Consider the following 23,082-nt stretch of genomic DNA (forward strand, 5'->3'; position numbering starts at 1 on the left):
CAGTAGCACATAGCACCTCATTAACACACACACGCGAGTACGTGTGTGTGTGTGTGTGTGTGTGTGTGTGTGTGTGGTGTGTGTGTGTGTGTGTGTGTGAGTTAATGCGTGTGCGCGGGAGAGTGAGAGACAAACAGATAGACAGACAAACAAATAGACAGACAAACAAATACACAGACAGATAGACAAACACTATCTTCACCACATATTAGTAAATTCTTCACTGATCTGTTTTACCAACAACCGAATTGTCAGTTTTGAATTTAATCTCAAAGCTAAGAATGACGCGAGGAGAGGTTGGAAGGATACAAACACACAGGCAGACACACAAACAAAACTGACAACTTGTCAGATCTACACACAACCCCGATACACTTATATTAATCATATAACTATAAGACAAACTCAAGTGCAAACTGTCTATGGTAGCCTTCTCTGCCACCTGGATCCCATCACAGATAGATATGATACGCTAGCGGTAGAATGTCAGTCCCACGCTCCCGGTGTTGTTACTGTATATAATGTGTGTATGATTCAGCTATTCCGGTTACCTCTTCCGCCTGAACCCCAACTTCCCCTTTATCCACTCTGTGTTAACATCCCAGGGCGAATGTTTGCACCCACAATGCAACAGTGACGGCCTTTGCACCTTTAAACATTTTGCTCACATCGCTTAAAGATCCTTCCTTCCCATGCAAACGAACCGTCGAACGTCATCAGAGATCTGTCGACGCTTATATAAACTAAAAATACAAAACAACAATAACAACAAACCACCCCCCCCCCCCCAAAAAAAAAAGCCTGGCTGCTTTCTGCACATATTGATATATTTTCTGAATTAATTACGCGAACTTTCATTGGTGTAAGTAACGAAGTTTATTCAGCAAAATGTTTCACTAGGCACATAAAATTGCCGGCTTTTCAATATAAACTGCGTAAAACGTGCTTTTAATGAATTACAAGGACTACATTACCACAACAGGGATCATGCCGTGCTCTTGATTACAATTTACACGCTAGTGTAAACTGACAAAACAGTTTAAAACCTAATCACCTGTCAAACACGAAGAGGCAGTGCTACAATCAGAAATGGGTCAAACTTGCAAGACTTTCCAATGCCTCCAGCGCTGTCATAAACAAGCATTGACCTTAAACGGGTCAAGAAAACCGCCCCGTGGCCGTTGTGACACGGGGGTGGGACATGGATACCGTCTCTGGTTCTTCACAAACATTTGACCCGTGTCCACCCCGGGCCGGATTCTAATCCGCGACCTTAAGTCACACAAAAACTGTTTCAAACTGAGAGAGAGAGAGAGAGAGAGAGAGAGAGAGAGAGAGAGAGTAGTCACCGACAGAGGAGCAGGTAAAAGAACAAGTCGCGTAAGGCGATATAACAACATTTAGTCAAGCTGTGGAACTCACAGAATGAAACTGAACGCCTTGCTTTTTTCACCAAGACCACAAAGTCATACTCGTAGTTTCGTCAGTCCACCGCTCGTGGCAAAGGCAGTGAAATCGACAAGCCATGCAGAATAGTGCGGTAGTGGTCGCGCTGAGCAGGATAACACGCTTTTCTGTCTGTCTATTCTTTTTAGCTTACTGAGTTTGTTTTTAATCCAAACATATCATATCTATATGTTTTTGGAATCAGGGACCGACAAGGAATAAGATGCAATTGTTTTTAAATCGATTTCGGAAAATTAATTTTAATCATAATGTTCATATTTTTAATTTTCAGAGCTTGTTTTTAATTCAAATATAACATATGTATATGTTTTGGGAATCAGAAAATGACGAAGAATAAGATGAAATTATTTTTGGATCGTTTAATAAAAAAATTTTTTTAATTACAAGTTTCCGATTAGAATCCAGAGACGGTACCCATGTCCCAACCCCGTGTCACCACGGCCACGGAGATGCAACGGTGAACTAATTGTCGGTATAACACATGTGTCGAAGTGGAAGGATGCTATTATCTCACATAAAAGCATGGATTACTCTTTGGTGGTTTTCATGCATGATTTCAGCGGGAAGGAGGGTTCTTTTATGAGTCTGCCAGTGACCTTATCAAACAGACCATGTGATCATTATTGCCTGTTTCTTAGACTTCTCGTTTGGCGTCAGCAGACAAGAAAGTAATGATTACATCACTCGATAAAACAATTGGCTGATTGCAAATCACAAGAATTGCTCAGCTGATTACATCATACATACATTAAACCGCTGACACTCCGATCTGTAGACATGGGGACAAAGCTCCCGGGATATATTTTCCACAGACCGCATTACGATGAAATAGGCGCGTCTGTCACAATGCCACATTGCACACATCGTTTTCCTGTACGCACTTCCCTCTCTCCATTAGCGAGATCCAAGTCACTTCCACGTGCTTTTCCTTTTGCCGCTATGAACCAAAGTAGTTGCTGACCTCAAATGCCGTAAGAAGTAGAACACATTTGTTTGTGATAAAGTCTGCATTATGCACTGGAGATTTTTTTCTACCGTCTAAAAGTCCGAATGTACAATCAGTCACTGTTGAAACAGTCCGCATAGCAAGGGAATGTGTTGACATAACACTTCGTCTGTGAAGGCTGGGCTAAAATTGACACCAAGTCATCGAAACCTGAGAAATCTCTCTCTCTCTCTCTCTCTCTCTCTCTCTCTCTCTCTCTCTCTCTGACTTGTCGTTTGGCGTCAGCAGACAAAAGAATAATGATGTATTGTAGCCCCACATACAAATTAAAAATAAATAAATTCCGATTACCGATACTTATAAGTTGTAGATGTATTAAAGATCAGTCAGTCAGTCAGTCAGTCACTCTCTCACACACACACACACACACACACACACACACACTCTCACACACACACACACTCACACAAACAGACACACACACACACACACACACTCACACAAACACACACACTTCTCTCTCTTTTTCTCTGTCTCACCTCTCTCCAGCACAGGACAAAGAAAACAACAAGTCGCGTAAGGCGAAATTACTACATTTAGTCAAGCTGTGGAACTCACAGAATGAAACTGAACGTAGTCCGCCGCTAGTGCAAAAGGCAGTGAAAGCGACGAGCCTGTTTGGCGCGGTAGCGATTGCGCTGTGCTTCATAGCACGCTTTACTGTACCTCTCTTCGTTTTAACTTTCTGAGCGTGTTTTTAATCCAAACATATCATATCTATATGTTTTTGGAATCAGGAACCGACAAGGAATAAGATGAAATAGTTTTTAAAACGATTTCGGAAATTTAATTTTGATCATAATTTTTTTATTTTTTATTTTCAGAGCTTGTTTTTAATCCAAAAATAACATATTTATATGTTTTTGGAATCAGCAAATGATGGAGAATAAGATGAGCGTAAATTTGGATAGTTTTATAAAAACTTTTTTTTTTTAACAATTTTGAGATTTTTAATGACCAAAGTCTATAATTAAATTTTAAGCCACCAAGCTGAAATGCAATACCGAAGTCCGGGCTTCGTCGAACATTACTTCACCAAAATTTCAACCAATTTGGTTAAAAAATGAGGGCGTGACAGTGCCGCCTCAACTTTCACGAAAAGCCGGATATGACGTCATCAAAGACATTTATCAAAAAATGAAAAAAACGTATGGGGATATCATACCCAGGAACTCTCATGTCAAATTTCATAAAGATCGGTCCAGTAGTTTGGTCTGAATCGCTCTACACGCACGCACGCACACACACATACACACACACACATACACCACGACCCTCGTCTCGATTCCCCCCTCTATGTTAAAACATTTAGTCATAACTTGACTAAATGTAAAAATACGGTTCGCAGGCATTGAAAATAACATTGGTCACAAACTCAAAATATTTAGGGTTGAATAGTAAAAATGTTTGTCAGTCACTGAGTCAGTCAAGAACTATACCCCACTTCTCTCTCTAGCGAGAAAAAGAACATAGGTTCTCTCTCTAGCGAGAAAAAGAACATAGGGAAGTAAATAAACGAAGCAAGCAAGAGCTGGTTGTAAGAATAGTCACGAACCCAAAATATTTACACTTGGATAACAACAATGAAGTCATTAAGACAGGTCCAATCTGTCAGCGAGTCCGTTCTCTCTCTCTCTCTCTCTCTCTCTCTCTCTCTCTCTCTCTCTCTCTCTCTCTCTCTCTCTCTCTCTCTCTGTGTGAAGGAAACCCTCTTTTGGGCGGCTGATGATATATAGATAGATGAGTTGTAGAGAACCACTTTCTCTTCCCAAATCTCTCCGCTTCATGCTGTACGATTTATTTTCAATTGATCAAATCTGAGCAAAGACAGCAATACAACTCAATCAAGATCGCTTTTGTCACACACACACACACACACACACACAAAACAAAGACCGTAGTATGAATCTCTACAGCATTGGAAATCGTTAGAAATATCACGATATGATTGTATGCACAAATGTTACAAATGGATTTAGCAACAGAGAGAGATCAAATCAAATCAGATTTATTTTACGAGGGTTGTGGCAGAAGCAATACAAATGAGCTTTTTATCAACCAGCCCTCGCCCAGAGAGGGCGACTATTCTAATCATATATGTACACGTAAATTCATTAAAATAAAATAAAAATTTAAAAGCAGAACAGATTTCACAGGACTATGTACACATTTATAGGCTTTACACGAATTCTTACATCAGGTAGAGAGACAGACAGAGACAGACAGACAGACAGACAGACAGACCTGTAATTATACTAGCCTGACCCTCTTACCCGAGACAGTGACACAGATCACACAGGCAGCGAGACACCGAAACAGAACTAAACCACAAGTACTCTCCACGCACGCGCCACAGAAACCCAAATCTTTTGTTGCCCAACCCGAAACCGAACTACAAGAACTAGGCCATGACAGCTGAGAGCCTCAACAGTCTTCCCGAAACCCGCAGGTAAAAGTAGGGAAAGATAGTCTGTAGTATATAATAATCAATGGATCGAGCGATCTGCTGTGGCGATAACCACCACAGGTCGCTGTACGAACAACAGTACGGTCTGTGTTGGTCCCACCAGCGACGGGCTTTCCCGTGTCTGCCATTCAATGCACACAAGCCCGCTGTATCAATACTGTGCACAGTGACATAAGACAGACGCACAAGTGAATGAAATACTACAAGTTCCCATCCCTGTTCATTGGCTCTATCGACGCCCGTTTTTAACCGCTTGCTTCCCTTTATATAATAAACCGTCAATAGATCGTCGTTCTCCCGAACTAACTCCTTAGTATGTCATCCAGAATAGAGGATTTGGGGTATTTTTCATGCAATGACGTCAGCGCTTTTTGGCGATTGGTCAATGCATTTCGTATCAATAATGTCGGTAACGCTTGAAATTATCGCTACTTTGTATAGCTTTCCAAACTTATACGAAGTGACCGGGGGGGGGGGGGTGTAAGGTCAGTTATGAACTGAATTAGCCCTGAACAGTGAGATATAGAGAACAGTACACAAATACGAACGGAGAAACTCGGAAACTCGAGTCAGTCGTCGCCACGCTCGAGAACTCAAGTGTAATATTTGAAGTTAAAATCTCCCTCGCCATCAGTGCCACAGAATAGCTCAGTTGGTAACTGTGACGCGCTTGATCACACGCTCGTCCTTACTTTTGTGGTCCCGGGTTCGATTCGCTTCGACGGCAATTTTATTTTTATTTTTTTCTTAACTCGTAATTCTTGTATTTTATTCATTTGCTTCATTCCAAACGTTTTGGATTATGAAATGAACCGAAATAATAAAAAAAAGTTGCATAATTATTGAGTACTTCCAGAATGACCCATTCATTTTTTATTTATTTTTAGTAACCGCGTGACACCGGCTTTGGTGAAAATTGTCAACACCGCGACTACATGTAATGCTGATATCAAGAAAACGTACAAAACACAAATACGAATGGGGAAAACGACGAGTCAACAAATGCTCGCTTCGAAAACTCGGGCATGTGGCAGTTATGTTGGCAGTTCAAGTCTTAGTTTTCACGCCTCGATTGTGTAAGCCTTGTGGCGGGGTGGTAAGACGTTTGCCTCCAAAGCCGGTGGTCTCGAGTTCGAGTCCCCTAAAGACTTTTGTAAATCATGATTTTTAAACATTTTTTTCTTCTTTTTTGAACTCTATATACTTGTATGTTATTCTTTTTTTTATTTATCCCAAAGGTTTTGAGTCGTGTATTGAAAATCAAATATAGTGAGTGTGTGCCCTTGACTGCAGTTTTCCCACAATCCCGTATTCTATTTTTAGTACGGGATATCCCCAAGAAAAGGTCAAATGGCATATGTATCACCGCGTGTCGACTGCTGGTAATAGTAGATAAATACTTCTAGTATAATAGGCTTCTGACAGACGGGGATTAGCCGGCCTTTACCTGCACAAGGGTGGGGAGCCTGAGCTGGCCTCTCCACAGTGGTGTGTGGGCGGAGGGGGTACAGAGAGGTGAGGTAAGGTGCAAACTGGGAAGGAGGGGTGTGTGAGTGTGTGTGTGTGTGTGTGGGGGGGGGGGGGGGGGGGTAGAGAGATTAGCCCCACCAATGCTTCAAAGGGGAGCGACAGAGAGCATTGGGGGGGGGGGGGGGGGGGGGGTATCGATCTGCCCAGCGTCTTGTTTACTGTGACGCGCGAGCTGGCCTCACCACGGAAGGAGGGGCTTACTTGTGAGTGAGACAGGAGCGCTACTACTACATGTACTTGAAACAAAGTGTACGTTACCATCAGCTGCCTCCTGTACACGTACTACCAAGCGAAACACAGAGCCAACAATAACTCGAAAGATTGACAACGGTGTCATAGGAGGTACTAGACCAACCATACAAAGCGGCATAGTGATCAATGTAAACACACTTTATCAAATAGTATTGGCGCGATGTAAAATGACACCAAGAGGGGATATACAAGCTGACAAAAGTGCGCGTGTCACGATACACATGTAAGAGTGAGAGAAAAAAAAGAAACACCGACACACGTCAGATGATACAATAAAACTGACAAGTAAAATGCATCCTTACATCACTTTTTGTCTGACCTAGCCTACTTGCCTGGAGATCGGATAATCCATAAAGTTAGATCACACATAACAATAAGAATGATAGACATCTTTAAATTTAATGACATTTTGTAACTAACGTAGTCTTTCTTTTATTTAGCCTTCAATCACAGCTACAGTGTAGTTTCGATCAATTAATCAAATCAAAACAACGCCTGTCTGCAGGGTTGCTAACATCTTCCTTAAACACAATCATTATCAAAAGACGTCAAGATATAAGTACAAGCAAGCAATAGAACACACACACACACACACAGTGACGGAGAAAAGACGCGGGGACTGTGCCTATCCTGATACTGGATGACAAAAGCAAGAGATTACAAGGTGTGAAAAATAAAGAGGTGCAGTGATTTCCAACAACATAAAATCCCAACACCAACATTCCTGTCATACAGAGCGATACGACCCTTACCGCAAACTTTACCACACAGGCCAAGCAGTGTCAAATGAATGATCCAGAATTCTACTACTGCGCAGGTTATTAAAATAGCACCACGAACATTCACCTGCGAGCACACCCCCGTTATAAAATAACGACAGTTGAGTACTATCCCGTTATTGTTAAAAATAATGGTGCAGTTGCGAGTGTAACCGGATGTTGTGGACAACGACAAAATTAATGTCAAATGAGAAATAAATTGATCAAAACAACCGTTTAAAATTAAAGCCGCTTTAATATGTCAACCACCGATAGACAACGTGATACCAAGATTTTAACCATTACAAAAAAAGTACATGTGTGTACTCGGCTTCATAATAGACATCTATTGATACGCTTATATAATTATCAAGGAACAAACAAAACAAGAAAACAACAATCTCTCTCTCTCTCTCTCTCTCTCTCTCTCTCTCTCTCTCTCTCTCTCTCCATATATATCTACTACTACATATATATCAATCGAAAGATTGACAACGGTGTCATAGGAGGTGCTAGACCAACCATACAAAGCAGCAGTGATGAATGTAACCACACTTTATCAAATAGTATCTTCAAGCGCAAAGAGCATAATTGTAAAGTTATGATGTTGCGCTATATAAATGCTCATTTATTATTATTATTTAAGTTATTGAGACATCCCAGTGCACTAAGGGATTTATAGAGCAAATCGAGAAAATTCATTATTGAACGAAGCGCATAGGGCTGAGTTCAATAATTATTTTCGAGATTTGCTCTATAAATCCCTTAGTGCACTGGGATTGTTTCAATAACGATATTGTCAGTACCGCCATAGAAAAAAAGAAGATTTCAAACGCACATTTTGCTACGCGCATTTGAATAGGCATAACTGTGTGGTCAGGTCGTGTAAGATCTAAGTCTCTTACGGCTTTTGTGTGGGGTGTCTCAAAAGTGTGTTGTGCTTTCGTCACACGCATTTTAATTTCTGTTGGTAAATTCCAGTGTAGCGTTAAGCTGAACAGTGATGATCTTTCAGAGAGACCTCATTTGAATTCGGAGAAAGGACTGTGCTCTTCGTTATTTGCGATTCGATACCTCCAGTCGAGCTTCGACGGATGGACTGTGCGGAGTGACTCCCCTTGAATTGACTACCCCCCGAAGGACTCGACGGTTAGCACATTTTCAAAATAAATGTGGCATATTTCTCGTGTTGTATCTTCACTCATCGGGGAGTCTGATACTAAATATGAACGGTAAGAATGCTCTGAACCCTACACGTATTATATCCCCATCGTTTTTTCGTTCACATTTGCCCAACATGTTAATTTGCTGAGCGGGGTTTATGTCGTCTGCTAGGCTAGGGCAATCGAACCACTGCAGTCTTCACTGAGTCTGCACGCATGAGGCAGGCTGGTAATAAGTCTTATATATGGTAAGAACGTTCTGAACCCTACACGTTTTCGATTACGATTGTTCTTGCCTTGAAATAATATTATTTATCATTAGTATTATTATTTCAAGAAAACACCTCGGCGTTAGTTCAAACACAGTTGATGTTTACCTCGGCTGACACAAACATTGTCACAGCTTCCCTCTCTGCCCTCACTCCCAATTGTTTCCTTCACGCGAAAAAGATTCATTCGATACTTGTCGTCTCCACATCGTCCGGTCACACATTGTGGGTCAACAATAGAAAACAAATCGCGTAAGGCGAAAATACAACATTTAGTCAAGCTGTCGAACTCACAGAATGAAACTGAACGCACTGCCATTTTTCAGCAAGACCGTATACTCGTAGCATCGTCAGTCCACCGCTTGTAGCAAAGGCAGTGAAATTGACAAGAAGACTGAGCGGTAGTAGTTGCGCTGAGAAGGATAGCACGCTTTTCTGTACCTCTCTTCGTTTTAACTTTCTGAGCGTGTTTTTAATCCAAACATATCATATCTATATGTTTTTGGAATCAGGAACCGACAAGGAATAAGATGAAAGTGTTTTTAAATTGATTTCGAAAATTTAATTTTGATCATAATTTTTATATTTTTAATTTTCAGAGCTTGTTTTTAATCCAAATATAACATATTTATATGTTTTTGGAATCAGGAAATGATGAAGAATAAGATGAATGTAAATTTGGATCGTTTTATAAAAAAAATATTCTTTTTACAATTTTCAGATTTTTAATGACCAAAGTCATTAATTAATTTTTAAGCCACCAAGCTGAAATGCAATACCGAAGTCCGGCCTTCGTCAAAGATTGCTTGGCCAAAATTTCAATCAATTTGATTGAAAAATGAGGGTGTGACAGTGCCGCCTCAACTTTTACAAAAAGCCGGATATGACGTCATAAACGACATTATTTTATCGAAAAATTTTAAAAAACTTGCGGGGATATCATTCCCAGGAACTCTCATGTAAAATTTCATAAAGATCGGTCCAGTAGTGAATCGCTCTACACACACACACGCACAGACAGACAGACAGACACACTCACACACACACATACACCACGACCCTCGTCTCGATTCCCCCTCTATGTTAAAACATTTAGTCAAAACTTGACTAAATGTAAAAACATTAACAGTATATATATATATATGCACAAAGTCTTCATGTTTCGGTACCTTTAAAAGACAGAGGAAGAGAGAAAAACTGGAGGAGGTGGTACCTAGGAGCACTGGTCAGTTCGTCTGAACAGCAGACAAGGCATACCTCCCTGTGTGGATTAACCTGTGCCATTCACTGACATTAACCACACTCACAAGTGAATGAAATACTACAAGTAGACATCACTGTTCACTGGCTCTATCGACGCCCTTTTTTAACCGCTTGCTTCCCTTTATATGATAAACCGTCCTTTGGTCGTCGTTCTCCTGAACTAACTCCTTAGTATGTCATCGAGAATAGAGGATTTTGGGTAGGGAAATCCTTTCATGCAATGACCAGGCATGGGAACAGGAAATCATCAAAAAGGAGGAAAATAATGCGGGTTTTTGGCATTTTCCACACCTAAAACGTGCACCAGGAGACACCATAACTTTACAAAACAGTGCACTTGAAGCTGTAGTAATTTCTCACCAATGTGTTCAAAATCGTTAACAATATTGTCCGCCACATTACTCGTTTGTTTCTAAGAGCACATTTATAAGTTTATCTTGTTGTGCTCCCTTAATTACAATTTTCAATTACGGCTTTGTATTTATGCAACTGAATAAAACTGTTTAAACCAACAGAGAGCTCCACTGTGTGTTCGTTTTAGACTTTGCCTTTCGTCAACCAGATCGAAGTCTTCACTCTCTCCTCAAGCCAACCAAAATTCCATTTGTTTTTCACACTTGAGTCGATTTCGGCCGCGAGGGCCTTATCGCTTTTTGTAATTCGTCGATGCATGGTGACCAAAATGGCGCGTGGTCTAGAAACTGCACGATCCGTAAAAACAAAGAAAGCGCTCGGAAATCTTCGGCAAATTCCGGAACAAGCATAAAACCACTTGCTCGGCTGTTTCCGACAGCATTCTTATCATCCTCGGGTTCTACTGGGCAAATTTCGTACAAGCAACATTCAGTCCAAATAAGAATACGCCAATTGAGAATAAACTATCGCTGATGGAAGCTGTTACGCGGATGAAAGTACCCCCCCAAATTTTCTCAACGGATTTACACCGATCTCAGAAATGACCCTAGGGCTCATCAAAAAGGCGGATTTTTGCCTAAATGACGCCAGCGCCTTTCGGCGATTGGTCAATGCAATTCGTAGCAATAATGTCGGTCACACTTGAAATTATTATCGCTACTTGATATTGGTTTCCAAACATTTACGAAGTGACAGGGAGCATAGGGTCAGTTATTAACTGAACTTGCCTCGGACAGTGAGATAGAGAGAACAGTATACAAATACGAACGGAGAGACTCGGAAACTCGAGTCGTCGCCATGCTCGAGAACTCAAGTTTAATATTTGAAGTTTAAATCTCCCTCGCCAGCAGTCCGACAGAATAGCTCAGATGGTAAACCGCCCGATAATTCGCTAGTCCTTACTTTTGTGGTCCCGGGTTCGATCCGCTTCGACAGCAATTTTTTTTTCTGAACTCGTAATTCTTGCATTTTAATCATTTGCGTCATTCCAAACGTTTTGGATGATGTAATGAAATGAAATAATCAAAAAGTTGCATAATTATTGAGTACTTCCAGCGGGACAATTTCCCCAGAATTTCCCATTATATTTTTTTTAGTAACCTCGGCTTTGGTGAAAATTTAATGCCTTATAGGTAACACCGCAACTATATGTAATGATGAGAACAAGAAAACGTACAGATCACAAATACGAACGGGGAAGCCAACTAGTCGACAAATGCTCGATCGCAAACCCGGGCACGTGGAGGGTATGGTTGCAGTTCAAGTATTCGTTTTCACACGGTTGTTGGGTCGTGAGCCTCCGTGGCGGGGTGGTAATACGTTGGCTGCAGATCCGGCGGTCTCGAGTTCGAGTCCCATAAATGGCAAATCTTTCGTAAAACATTTTTTCTCAATTTTTCTTCTTTTTCTAACTCTATAAACTTGTATTTTTTTCTTTTTGATTTATCCCAAAGGTTTTGAGTCGTGTATTGAAAATCGAATATAGTGCGTGAGTGCCCTTGAACAGCTTTCCCCAAAATCCCGTATTCTATTTTTAGTACGGGATATCCCCAAGGAAAGGTCAAAGGGCATATGTATCATCGCGTGTCGACTGCTGGTAATAGTAGTAAACTACTTCTAGTATAATAGACTTCTGCCACACTAAATTCTACGATCTACGAATAACGATCGCTGTCTTTACTCATCCATCACTTTGCTGACAGGAGGTTTGCTATCGTATCAATAATGTCAGCACGCATATGAGTGAATAAATCCAAAGCGTTCAAACACTTGCAGAACGTTGACAATGCACACACTGTCGGGGAAGGCATAGATATAATACGTCAGAAGATCCATCATGTTAAGAACTTTTTGCTGTCCAAGCCATAACACGTTTATAAGGCTTGACTACGTGGAACTCCTTTTTAAGACCACCAAAAATCAGGTCTTAAAAGAGATCATATAGAAATACATTAACAAATGAACAATGTTAATGTACAGCGCGTGCAAACAATCGCGGTCCTTAAAGAGGAGGGGGAGGGGGGGCACTGTGTCCTAAAATCAGGGTGTCTTAAAAACAACAACAAGAAGGGCAAAGCCCATACGACTCACATGCTTGACCTTGACAGCAATGACATCATACACTAAGAACTGCTTTACACATTTTTCCTACCAAAATACATGTGACCTTGACCCAAGGTCAAGGTCATCCAAGGTCATGCAACACAAAGCTGTTAATTCAAGACATAGGAAGTACAATGGTGCTTATTGGCTCTTTCTACCATGAGATATGGTCACTTTTAGTGGTTCACTACCTTATTTTGGTCACATTTCATAAGGGTCAAAGTGACCTTGACCATGATCATATGTGACCAAATGTGTCTCATGATGAAAGCATAACATGTGCCCCACATAATTTTTAAGTTTGAAACAGTTATCTTCCATAGTTCAGAGTCAAGGTCACTTCAAAATATGTATACAATCCAACTTTGAAGAGCTCCTGTGACCTTGACCTTGAAGCAAGGTAAACCAAACTGGTATCAAAAGATGGGGCTTACTTTGCCCTATATATCATATATAGGTGAGGTATTGAATCTCAAAAACTTCAGAGAAAATGGGAAAAATGTGAAAAATAGCTGTTTTTTAGGCAACATTTATGGCCCCTGCGACCTTGACCTTGAAGCAAGGTCAAGATGCTATGTATATTTTTTGGGGCCTTGTCATCATACACCATCTTGCCAAATTTGGTACTGATAGACTGAATAGTGTCCAAGAAATATCCAACGTTAAAGTTTTCCGGACGTCCGGACGTCCGGACGGACGTCCGGACGGACGGACGGACGGACGGACGACTCGGGTGAGTACATAGACTCACTTTTGCTTCGCATGTGAGTCAAAAAGGGGGGGGGGGGGAGGTGACACTGTCTGTACTTCACCCTCTTGCTATCAGTACCAAGGATGCCAGGAAGACAACAACAAAAAACTACAGATACCTATAGGGTCTACCGTACACGAACAGTACAAAGTACATGTATGTAAACAGTAGATGCAAAACTAAATGTCATGATAACGACATTACCTTTTAGATCGTCTTATCAGAACACCCGCCTGGAATAGAAGTTGAATATGGCTACACGACTTGAAACTCCAAATCTAGTTTCCCATCCAAGGCTAAAAGTTCTTTTTAACACATACTCCACTCGTTTGTCGCTGCTGGAGTTATCTACAATAAGCCCACACAAAAAGTGACACGACATACTGACGAGTGTAGAGTCGTGAACTTTGTTTAACTAACAGGGCTCTTCCTTGCAAATAAAGACACAAACACATACATCAAGAGAATGTTATAAATGTTGGCGCCGCCACACTGCTAATGCTATGTAACATTGTGTCATTAAAACTTGCATAAGTATGTGTGTCCGTCTTGTTGACATGATCACTTAAGGGGGAAGGGATGTTGCATCAACGCTCTGGCCTGGCAAACTATCGCGACGGATGCCCATCGCTTCTTTCCTCCTTTGTACACAAAAGTTCGGAGAGGACGAGGCAATATCGCAAACAGTCTACGCGTAGAAAGCTAAAGTTAACAGGAATCACAAACAGAACGTTATAGGATTTGCCTATCTTATCGGAACAGCCCAAAATAGTAACAGTGGAACCAACAGGGCAGAAGACTTACAAGTTACATTCCCATTTCCTCAATAAAGCCACATCAGTCCCCCGAGAAACTGTCGAAAACTCGCCTCAGGGAACCTTCCAGATAACACCTCTAAATGAGCCTACCTGTGGAACCCCTGGAAGCATCCGTTAGATTTTCAGTAGCAGGAAGACGCAGACAGCTGTAGACATTTTTTTTTCTGCCAAACACCCCCCCCCCTCCTCTTTTCCGTGTTTCCTCCTCCACGAGAGTGATGGTGCATTTACCGCACTTCACTTCAAACGCTCACAGACTGCTTCAGGATGGCTCTACTAGGCTGACATTCTCCAGACAATCATGCAAAAAGTTGTATTTAGCCTCTTTTCAAATAAACAAGAAGAGCAAACGCTCGATCGAGTCACTTTCGCAGTTCTGAATATTATATGAGGCATCAGATGGACAGGAAGAAATTGCTATTCACAACACAATGAGTCACGTTCACATAAAATTTGAGCCCGGTCACTTTTATAGTTTCCGAGAAAAGCCCAACGTTAAGTTGTGTGTTGCCGAACAGAAAAGGCTAGTTATCTCCCTTGTTTTTCTGATAACGTTCGTAAAAGGCTACAGATGTAAATACTTTGATGTAAAGAATAATCCTACAAAGTTTCAATCACATCCGATGAACTTTGTCAAAGATATAAAATGTCTAATTTTTCCTTTGACGCTGACCTGTGACCTTGAAAAAGGTCAAAGGTCAACGAAACCATCGTTAAAGTGTAGAGGTCATTGGAGGTCACGACTAAACAAAATATGAGCCCGATCGCTTTGATAGTTTCCGAGAAAAGTCCAACGTTAAGGTGGTGTCTACGGACGGCCGGCCGGACGGCCGGCCGGACGGCCGGCCGGCCGGCCGGCCGGACAGACTAACACTGACCGATTACATAGAGTCACTTTTTCTCAAGTGACTCAAAAACCCAACTATTTTCATTCTTGTGACAGCACAAAAGAAAGAAATGCTCGACAATCACCTGGGCCCGTATGCATGAACTAGAAGTAAGAAACACTGGAAGTAGAGGCCTCTTTTCGAAGTGGGAACTCCCGAAGTCAACTTTCTAACACTGTTCACAATGCATGAACTGACTTGAACGCCAAAGTAGTGACAGCGAGAGTATTAAGGTCAAGGTCGGGGAAATTGGGGGAATCCCTACTAATACGCATGCGCACGTTTCTATCAACATGGCAGTCAACGAAAATGGCAAGGCACGTGTGCCGCTCAAAAAGAAAGTAGACACGGAGGGGCGTTCTGCGCCTTTTTCAGATGGTGAAATTGCTGTACTCTTGACAGAAGTGTTTTACGAAAGAACGGTTATTCTGTCCAAATTTCAGAACAGTCTAACTGTTAAACATAAAGACGCTGTCTGGTCCAAAATTGCCAAAGAAGTGTCGGTCGCTCTCTCTCTCTCTCTCTCTCTCTCTCTCTCTCTCTCTCTCTCTCTCTCTCTCTCTCTCTCTCTCTCTCTCTCTCTCTCTCTCTCTCTCTCTCTTACGACACACGGACACGTACACTCATGCACATACTGACACTATGACACAAGTGACACTGACGGCACACATAAACACACACACACTGCACACACACACACGCGCGCGCGCTCGCGCGCACACATATACACACACACACGCACCCATACACGCACGCACACAGTCACAAACAAATAACCACACACTCACTCTCTCTCACTTTCTCTCATTCTCTCTCAATCTACACTCATACACACACTGAAACTATGATGACACAAGTGACACGTCACACACACACACACACCCACACACACATACACACACACACACACACACACACACACACACACACACACACACACACACACACACATACTCACCGTAGTGACACACATAATTATACACACGCGCGTACAGTTGAAAGTCAAGACATGATATGATTTTTTCAAAGCATAGGAAGGTTTCTTTTGCAAATGAATAAAATTAACACAGAGGCAAAACGTTTTTGCAGCCGGAATGCAATTGCGGAGGCTTAAAAAGGAAAAGATTAATAAAAAAAAAATATATAGCTCTTGGCGGAACTTGAACCCGGAGCGAATGAACGAGAGTCCGGAACCGTTACCACTGCACTATGTTACTCGTGTAGAATAGAGGCATGATGAAAAAAGGCATTCTGAGTTATTCAGTCGTGCTGGTTTGAAAGCTCGCCACCTTCGCCGAATGACTCGAGCACGTTTTTTTCGGTCAGTAACTGATCGAACTGTCGCTTTTGAGTCACTCTGTTTTAAGCATTTCACCTAAATTAAACAAGAATGTCACAGTCCGTGTCTATGGTGCAAGGTAGGAGACCGTCTCATTGTAGCCAAGTTACGACAGTTGCTCGATTGACGCATTTCACGTCTTCGATATTGTGTCTGAGATCATTTCCCAATGAGCTGCCTTTAAAAACGGAATGTCCTGCAATTGTAGTATGCGCTGGAGGTTTCTTTTGGATGGGTAAGGACCCTTGAGATGCGATATCGTCGTATAATTATGTCAAGCGAGAGGCCCTTGACATTGGAAGTGGGAACTTCGAAAGCAAAGTTGCCAGCTACTCGGTATGCACGAGCTAAATTGACCGCCGAAGTAGTGGCTTCGAGAGTTCTGAGGTCAAGGTCGAGAAAATTGGGGGAATCCCAATTAGTGCGCATGCGTTTGTAAACGGTAGGCTTGGTGACCAGAAGAAACGAATCTCATCGCGAGTTCGTAAATGGGCAAACGTTGATCGCGCTGTAGCTTTTACTATAATTGTTGTTTTTAACTGGTTGAACGAAAGCTGTGATAATTGTCCTTAAATAGAATGACTGAAATAATGATTTCGTTGACCAGAATGTTGGGGACAATAAAAAAAGGTTGTTTATGTGGTAGCGAAGTCGGTTAACTTAAAACTCTTTTTGTAGTGTTTTTTTTAATGATTGTGTATCGGTAAAACTGCTGGACAAAAATAGTTTGGTCAGAGCGAATGTTTGTGTTACTGGTAAATTTAAAAAGGCAGAACTCCATTTTTTGGGAATCAAGATATAAGGTGTAGTGAAAAGAAGATAAGTTCAGCGAATTTCATATTATTTGAGAAAATGTGTGTCCGAATTTTTAAAACAGAAAAATTGTTGTACTTAGGTGTTTGTAAATTACGTTTGTCCTCGTTAATTGTGAAGAGGATGTATGTTTATATAAAGTTCAAAGTCAAGATTGGATTTTTGTAGCCTACGTGCGTGTGTGCATGTGTATTAGACATAATACATAGACATAGAGCACTTCAATCTCAATTACGATAAACTCGGGTGTGGTGAATCACAATAAACAGCATAAAACGTAAGAACATGAATAAAATATCAAGGCGCAAATATAGTCAGCTCATCATAGTGTGGGGAGTGGGTACACACACACACACACACACACACACACACATACACACACACACACACACACACACACCGTCGAACACACACATAACATCGAACACACACACACACACACACACACACCGTCGAACACACACACACCGTCGAACACACACATAACATCGAAAACAAACAAACACACACACACACACACACACACACACAAACACACAAACACACACACACAAACACACACACAAACACACACACACACACACACACACACGGCACGCGCGAACACGCAAACAAACGTATGAAGGAACAGACGCACAATTATACCCGCACGCACGCACACACAGGCAGACAGCGGGCATACAAACACACACACACACACACACACACACACACACACACACACACACACAGAGATAAAGCAATGACAAAAAAATAGCAGAAACTTACACTTCAACACTCGAACACACACACACACACACGCACACGCACACAAACACACGAACGCACGCACACAAACACACACACACACACGCACACACAGTCACACATGCACACAACGACGCCCATTTTCATAGAAACACAGTAACCCCCTCGTATAAGCGGGAATGAAAGAGTGGTGGCCAATGACCCAGAACAAACAAAAGTCAAAGCTGGCAACTCAGGTTTGTATTCAGGGAAATTTGCACGAAATGCATGCAGAAGATACGACTTTTCCCTCTATTTTCTCTCTTTGGGAGCGTCAGCTCGGTTTGACATGAAAAACTGAAGAAAAGCCCTGCCTTTTTGCACTGAGAAACTGTGGAAGTAGCGTGTTTACTACTGGGTCTGGCTGTAGTACATTTACCCTCATTTACTTCCTCGTTAGCTTCCAAAGTAAACTCTTTTTTCGTCCCATGCATGCGAAAGTGAGGATGTACTTCCGATGTCACTCAAAACTTTAGAAGTAGTCGCAAAATACCCTGAGTTACTTCCTCGCTTTGCTTCGAGGTAAACCCTTTTTCCGGCCCATGCATACGAAAGTGAGGCAAGTACTTCCGATGTCACTCAAAACTTCGGGAGTTGTCGCGAACTTCCCCCATAAGCATACGGGCCCAGATGGGGAAAAGCTGTACGTGAAATACAACATCAAAATCAGTTGGCAGATAGTGCTTTAAATACGGTGTCTATGCCATTGTCAACTGAGAAGAAAACCACGAGAGAGGAGCTCCGTGACTATAATACTTCAACGAAATGAGAGACGGAACTCAAACTGCCGTCTTAGTTGGTACTGTCTGGTTCCACCAATGCACCAAGACGTTCTGCAGATTTACTGCCGCCAGATCATGTAAACACTGTTTACGTAATGCTTACGTCACCATTAACTCCCAGGCAATTATTGCAAATCCACAGTCAGTACGCATGAACAGCCTGACTTTCCCCCTTCAACACAATTGACCGCGCATCACTTTTGTCACAATTACGGCCACGAAGGTCGAACCACTACACGACCTTGATAAAGTCAAACGGGTCTGTGAGCACCAAACGAGAGTACTTTTGTCGTTACTGACTCGAGGTGCTGCAAATGCCACAGGCATCACATAGTGGGCTGAGATAATCAGGCTTGGAAGCTAGCAGAGTTCCTGCAGCGGCCAGAACTACCCACCTTTCCGCTTGCCCGCCCCCCCGCCCCCCCGCGTCAATATTGCTCTGGTCAATTAAGGCCATAATTAACTTGCCCTTTCCACCTCTCTGGCCCTTTCATCAATCATCAGACTGGCGTCCCCCCTATACATAAAATACTCCACGCTGACTGCACACGAGTAGCACCCTTCTCTTTGATCATGGGGATCAGGCCAGGACTCACCACGGGCTGATGGACATTGTTTTCTTTCGCACTCACTAAACACCACCAGTATGTACCTATAGCTTAGTCCATGTAGACATGTATGAGATGTACTACAGAGTGTATATTATATATATATGTGTTGCTGTGTTGTTACTTTAGACACTTGGTCTGTGTACCTTTGAAGAAGGCCTGCGGGCCGAAAATTTGGAAACAAAAGATGAGACATTTAGCTTGGTGTTTGACTTTTTATTGTGTTGTATAAATAAGCTTTTTAAGCTTTAAACAGTTTTCCAGCTTTCATTGTGTGGAGGGGAACGTCCCACTAGTCCGAGGGTTCACTAGTCCGAGGGTTCACTAGTCCGAGGGTTCACTAGTCCGAGGGTTTACTATAGACGCTTGATTTTCCAGTTCGTCCCACTAGTCCGAGGGTTTACTATAGACGCTTGATTTTACAGTTATTATACCGCCCCTTAAAAGGCGGTATATAGGTTTCACTGTGACTGTGTGTGTGTGTGTGTGTGTGTGTGTGTGTGTGTGTGTGTGTGTGTGTGTGTGTGTGTCTGTCCGCAAATAGATATCCGATGTTTGAGAACCGATTTCAATGAAATTATGTGTGAGGCTGTAGTACAACCCAGGCTCGATCCTCTCCATAATTCAGGTTGGTGGGATAACTAATTGACCCTCACGGGCAAAAGGAAACCCGAGGTGCTATATAATATGACTAAAAACTGTAGGCAGTTCGATCTCGTAATTGTCCAGTCGGGGCGGTATCCTGATAAATTTAATATCCTTTCTTCAGTCAAAATATAAATAACTAAGTTTCTTGGGGGAAATAGTCTGAGATTTCTTCAGTCAAAATATAAAACACCACATTATCTTTTTGAATGAAAACAACTCAGTGTTTTTATGAGAATATTCTTCGATTTGGTTCCCACAGCAGTGAAAAACACACGCACGCACGCACACGCACATCCACGCACACATACACACACAAAATAAAAACAAATCAAATTGAATATCCTTTGTTCAAGCGTCTATAGTGAACCCTCGGACTAGTGGACCCTCGGACTAGTGGACCCTCGGACTAGTGAATCCTCGGACTAGTGAACCCTCGGACTAGTGGACCCTCGGACTAGTGAACCCTCGGACTAGTGAACCCTCGGACTAGTGAACCCCTCTCGTGTGGAGTGGTGCAGAGGAAAAAGAGTTTCTTGAATTCAGTATATAGAGATTTTAACAAATCTCAGTAGAAGGTCTCTGCTGACTTTCAATTGTTTCTTTCACAACTTCTGATATTTTATATATATGTACATGTATAGGCAAATATTTAAAAACAATCTCCTCAAAAAGAATTTTTTTTTTTTAATAAGCAAATACACACTTTCCTCATTGCGCTCATAAAACCAAATAACATTTGTAGTTTAGTGACCTAATACAGATTGGCAAAACTATGTTTGCAGCCAGCCAAGCCCAACCCCAGCCACCCTTCTGCCAGCAAGGAGTGAAGCGTGACCAACGATCAGAAAAAAACCCCAATGCAAACCCATCCCATCAGCACCACGCTATGCACGCAACTTCCCTGTTGCTTTCAAATTCTGTGAATTAACTGACATTTCCCATCCAATTCAATCAATACAGCAGAACTGAACTGAGCCCACTCCCCTCCCCAGTTCTCATCCCATTTTAACTGCATCACCTGTGTCGACATGTGTGCTCAAAGACAGAGCTCTGTCACTCCAAATCCAATTATTCAAAGCAATTACAAATCAAGTTTGTATTCAGAACATCAACTGCACCTACAGCAGTGCCTCCTCCAAAAGCTATAAACATTATTGATAAAAGTGACTAAAACATAGCAGCATACTATGCCTGACAAGCATTGATTGTTAGCCGAAAATACCAGTTTCAAAATCTCATTTATAAAATAATAAACAATCAGTTTGGCCGTCCTTCCTGTGAGTGTGAATGACCATCACAGATCTCTCTGGGTTTTCACATGCAGTAAAGGCATCCTTCCACTGAAGACAAAAAAAACACAACAGTGTGCTTGCTTTTTGAGCTGAACTAGTAGACATATTGCTGAAATAAAAATTATTTGGTAATGAATGAGACCTATACTTTTCAAAAAAAGTTAAGGACCGGTCATGAAATTAACACAATCTTTAAAATATTTGCCAAAAAACAAGGGTTTGACAATTTGATTCAAATGTAATTTTTGTGTATTCACAAATGGGCAGTGAGTCTTGCTCTAAGAACAGTTTTGGCAGGCAGTGTTACTGTGTCATGCTAAACAGGCGGAAAACGTGAGGTTTTCTTTAAAATTAGGGCAGTTTTCAAAGTCCTATGAAATCGGTGCAAGACATGCCAGGGCGAAAACCAGAGATGTACGTGCTACACAACAGGGTTCTAGCCACGAAATATGCCTTTGAAACTTGTCTTTGTAAAATGACACACTGACAATATTGTGCAATGAAACAACATGCCCCTACCACGAAAACGGAGCGACTTGGATAAGACAAGGGCAGTTTGATGGCTACAAGATGTTGTTTCTGCCAGGCAAGTGATTCAGAGTGTTGCAGTGTATCACTTCAACATCATCAGACTGAAGGAATGGCTTCCTCAAATTGAAAGAGTGCAGTTACGACAATGTTGGTCGGCCTACAGTCACCACAACAATGAAGGATCGTTACATCCAAATGAAGGCCATGCAGCAAAGAAAGGTTACTGAAAAGACAGCAGGCACTATGAGCTGCCACCAACACTGTTGTCAGTGATCAAACTTTTCCAAACTGCTTACGAGCTTTTAACTTCAGTGAAAGACGCCCAATCAGCAAAACAACATTGACTCCAACCATCAAGGTGCCGACCAAGCCTGTCGCACTCAACATTTTAGGTGCTGACATCATCGTAGGGCTCAGTTCTTGTTTTCAGATGGGTCCCGCATCTTCTTGAATCCTGCAAATGGACGCATCAGAGTTTGGAGGTGTCGCAGAGAGCGCTGTTCCAGAATGATATCATTTGATGGGGGCTCTGTGATTGTCCGGGGAGAGATTATCTTACGTGGTAAGACATTTCACTACCGATTAGTAGGTAGCTTAACCAGTCATCGCTGCCAGGATAAGATTTTGCAGTTCTTTGTTGTAATAAACACTACTGTTGTGAATTTGAAATTAGAGGGTTGTCTAGCGTAACAAGCTCTAGCGTTGTTTTCGCTGCCATGTTTGAAATAATATTTTTCTGTAGACAATCCTCAGTAATTCAATAAAAAAATAAAGAAAAATTAAATCATTCAACCTTGTCATTTCTGTATGCCATGCTTTGAAAAAGTGGTCCTTAACTTTTTTTGAAGAGTATATGTCAATACTATTTTTTTCATCAGAAGCATGCTTTGCACGAAAGTTTATCTTGTGAAAAGCTGCATTTCGCAACTGTTTGTGCCTTTTGACATTCAGTTTTACGTTTATTTCCCTGAGAACCTGTGTTAACTTGCTCTGAGTAGGTAAATCGAAACAGCTGAAATAAAGTTTGTCTATCTCAAAGAGGAAAATGGCATTTCCAACACATTCCAATTCAAATGCCGTATAACGATTCACTCAGTCAGACAACTGCAAGATCATAAGCGACAAACACACTTTT

General features: G+C 41.7%; 1 protein-coding gene across 2 annotated transcripts in view; it reads right to left on the reverse strand.

Moving 5' to 3' along the window:
* Positions 1-23,082, reverse strand: part of LOC138982351 (transmembrane protein 198-like) — a 63,446-nt gene that overhangs the window by 18,109 nt on the left and 22,255 nt on the right. The window contains exon 1 of one of the 2 annotated variants that reach the window (XM_070355605.1): positions 4,747-5,363. The exons of the other annotated variant lie outside the window; for it this stretch is intronic. The gene's annotated coding sequence lies outside the window, so the exon portion shown is untranslated. Of the gene's footprint in view, positions 1-4,746; positions 5,364-23,082 lie in introns of those variants that run through there. 2 annotated transcript variants of the gene reach the window in all.

The sequence above is a fragment of the Littorina saxatilis genome, linkage group LG12 (genome assembly GCF_037325665.1).
Source record: "Littorina saxatilis isolate snail1 linkage group LG12, US_GU_Lsax_2.0, whole genome shotgun sequence".
Classification (NCBI taxonomy): Eukaryota; Metazoa; Mollusca; class Gastropoda; order Littorinimorpha; family Littorinidae; genus Littorina; species Littorina saxatilis.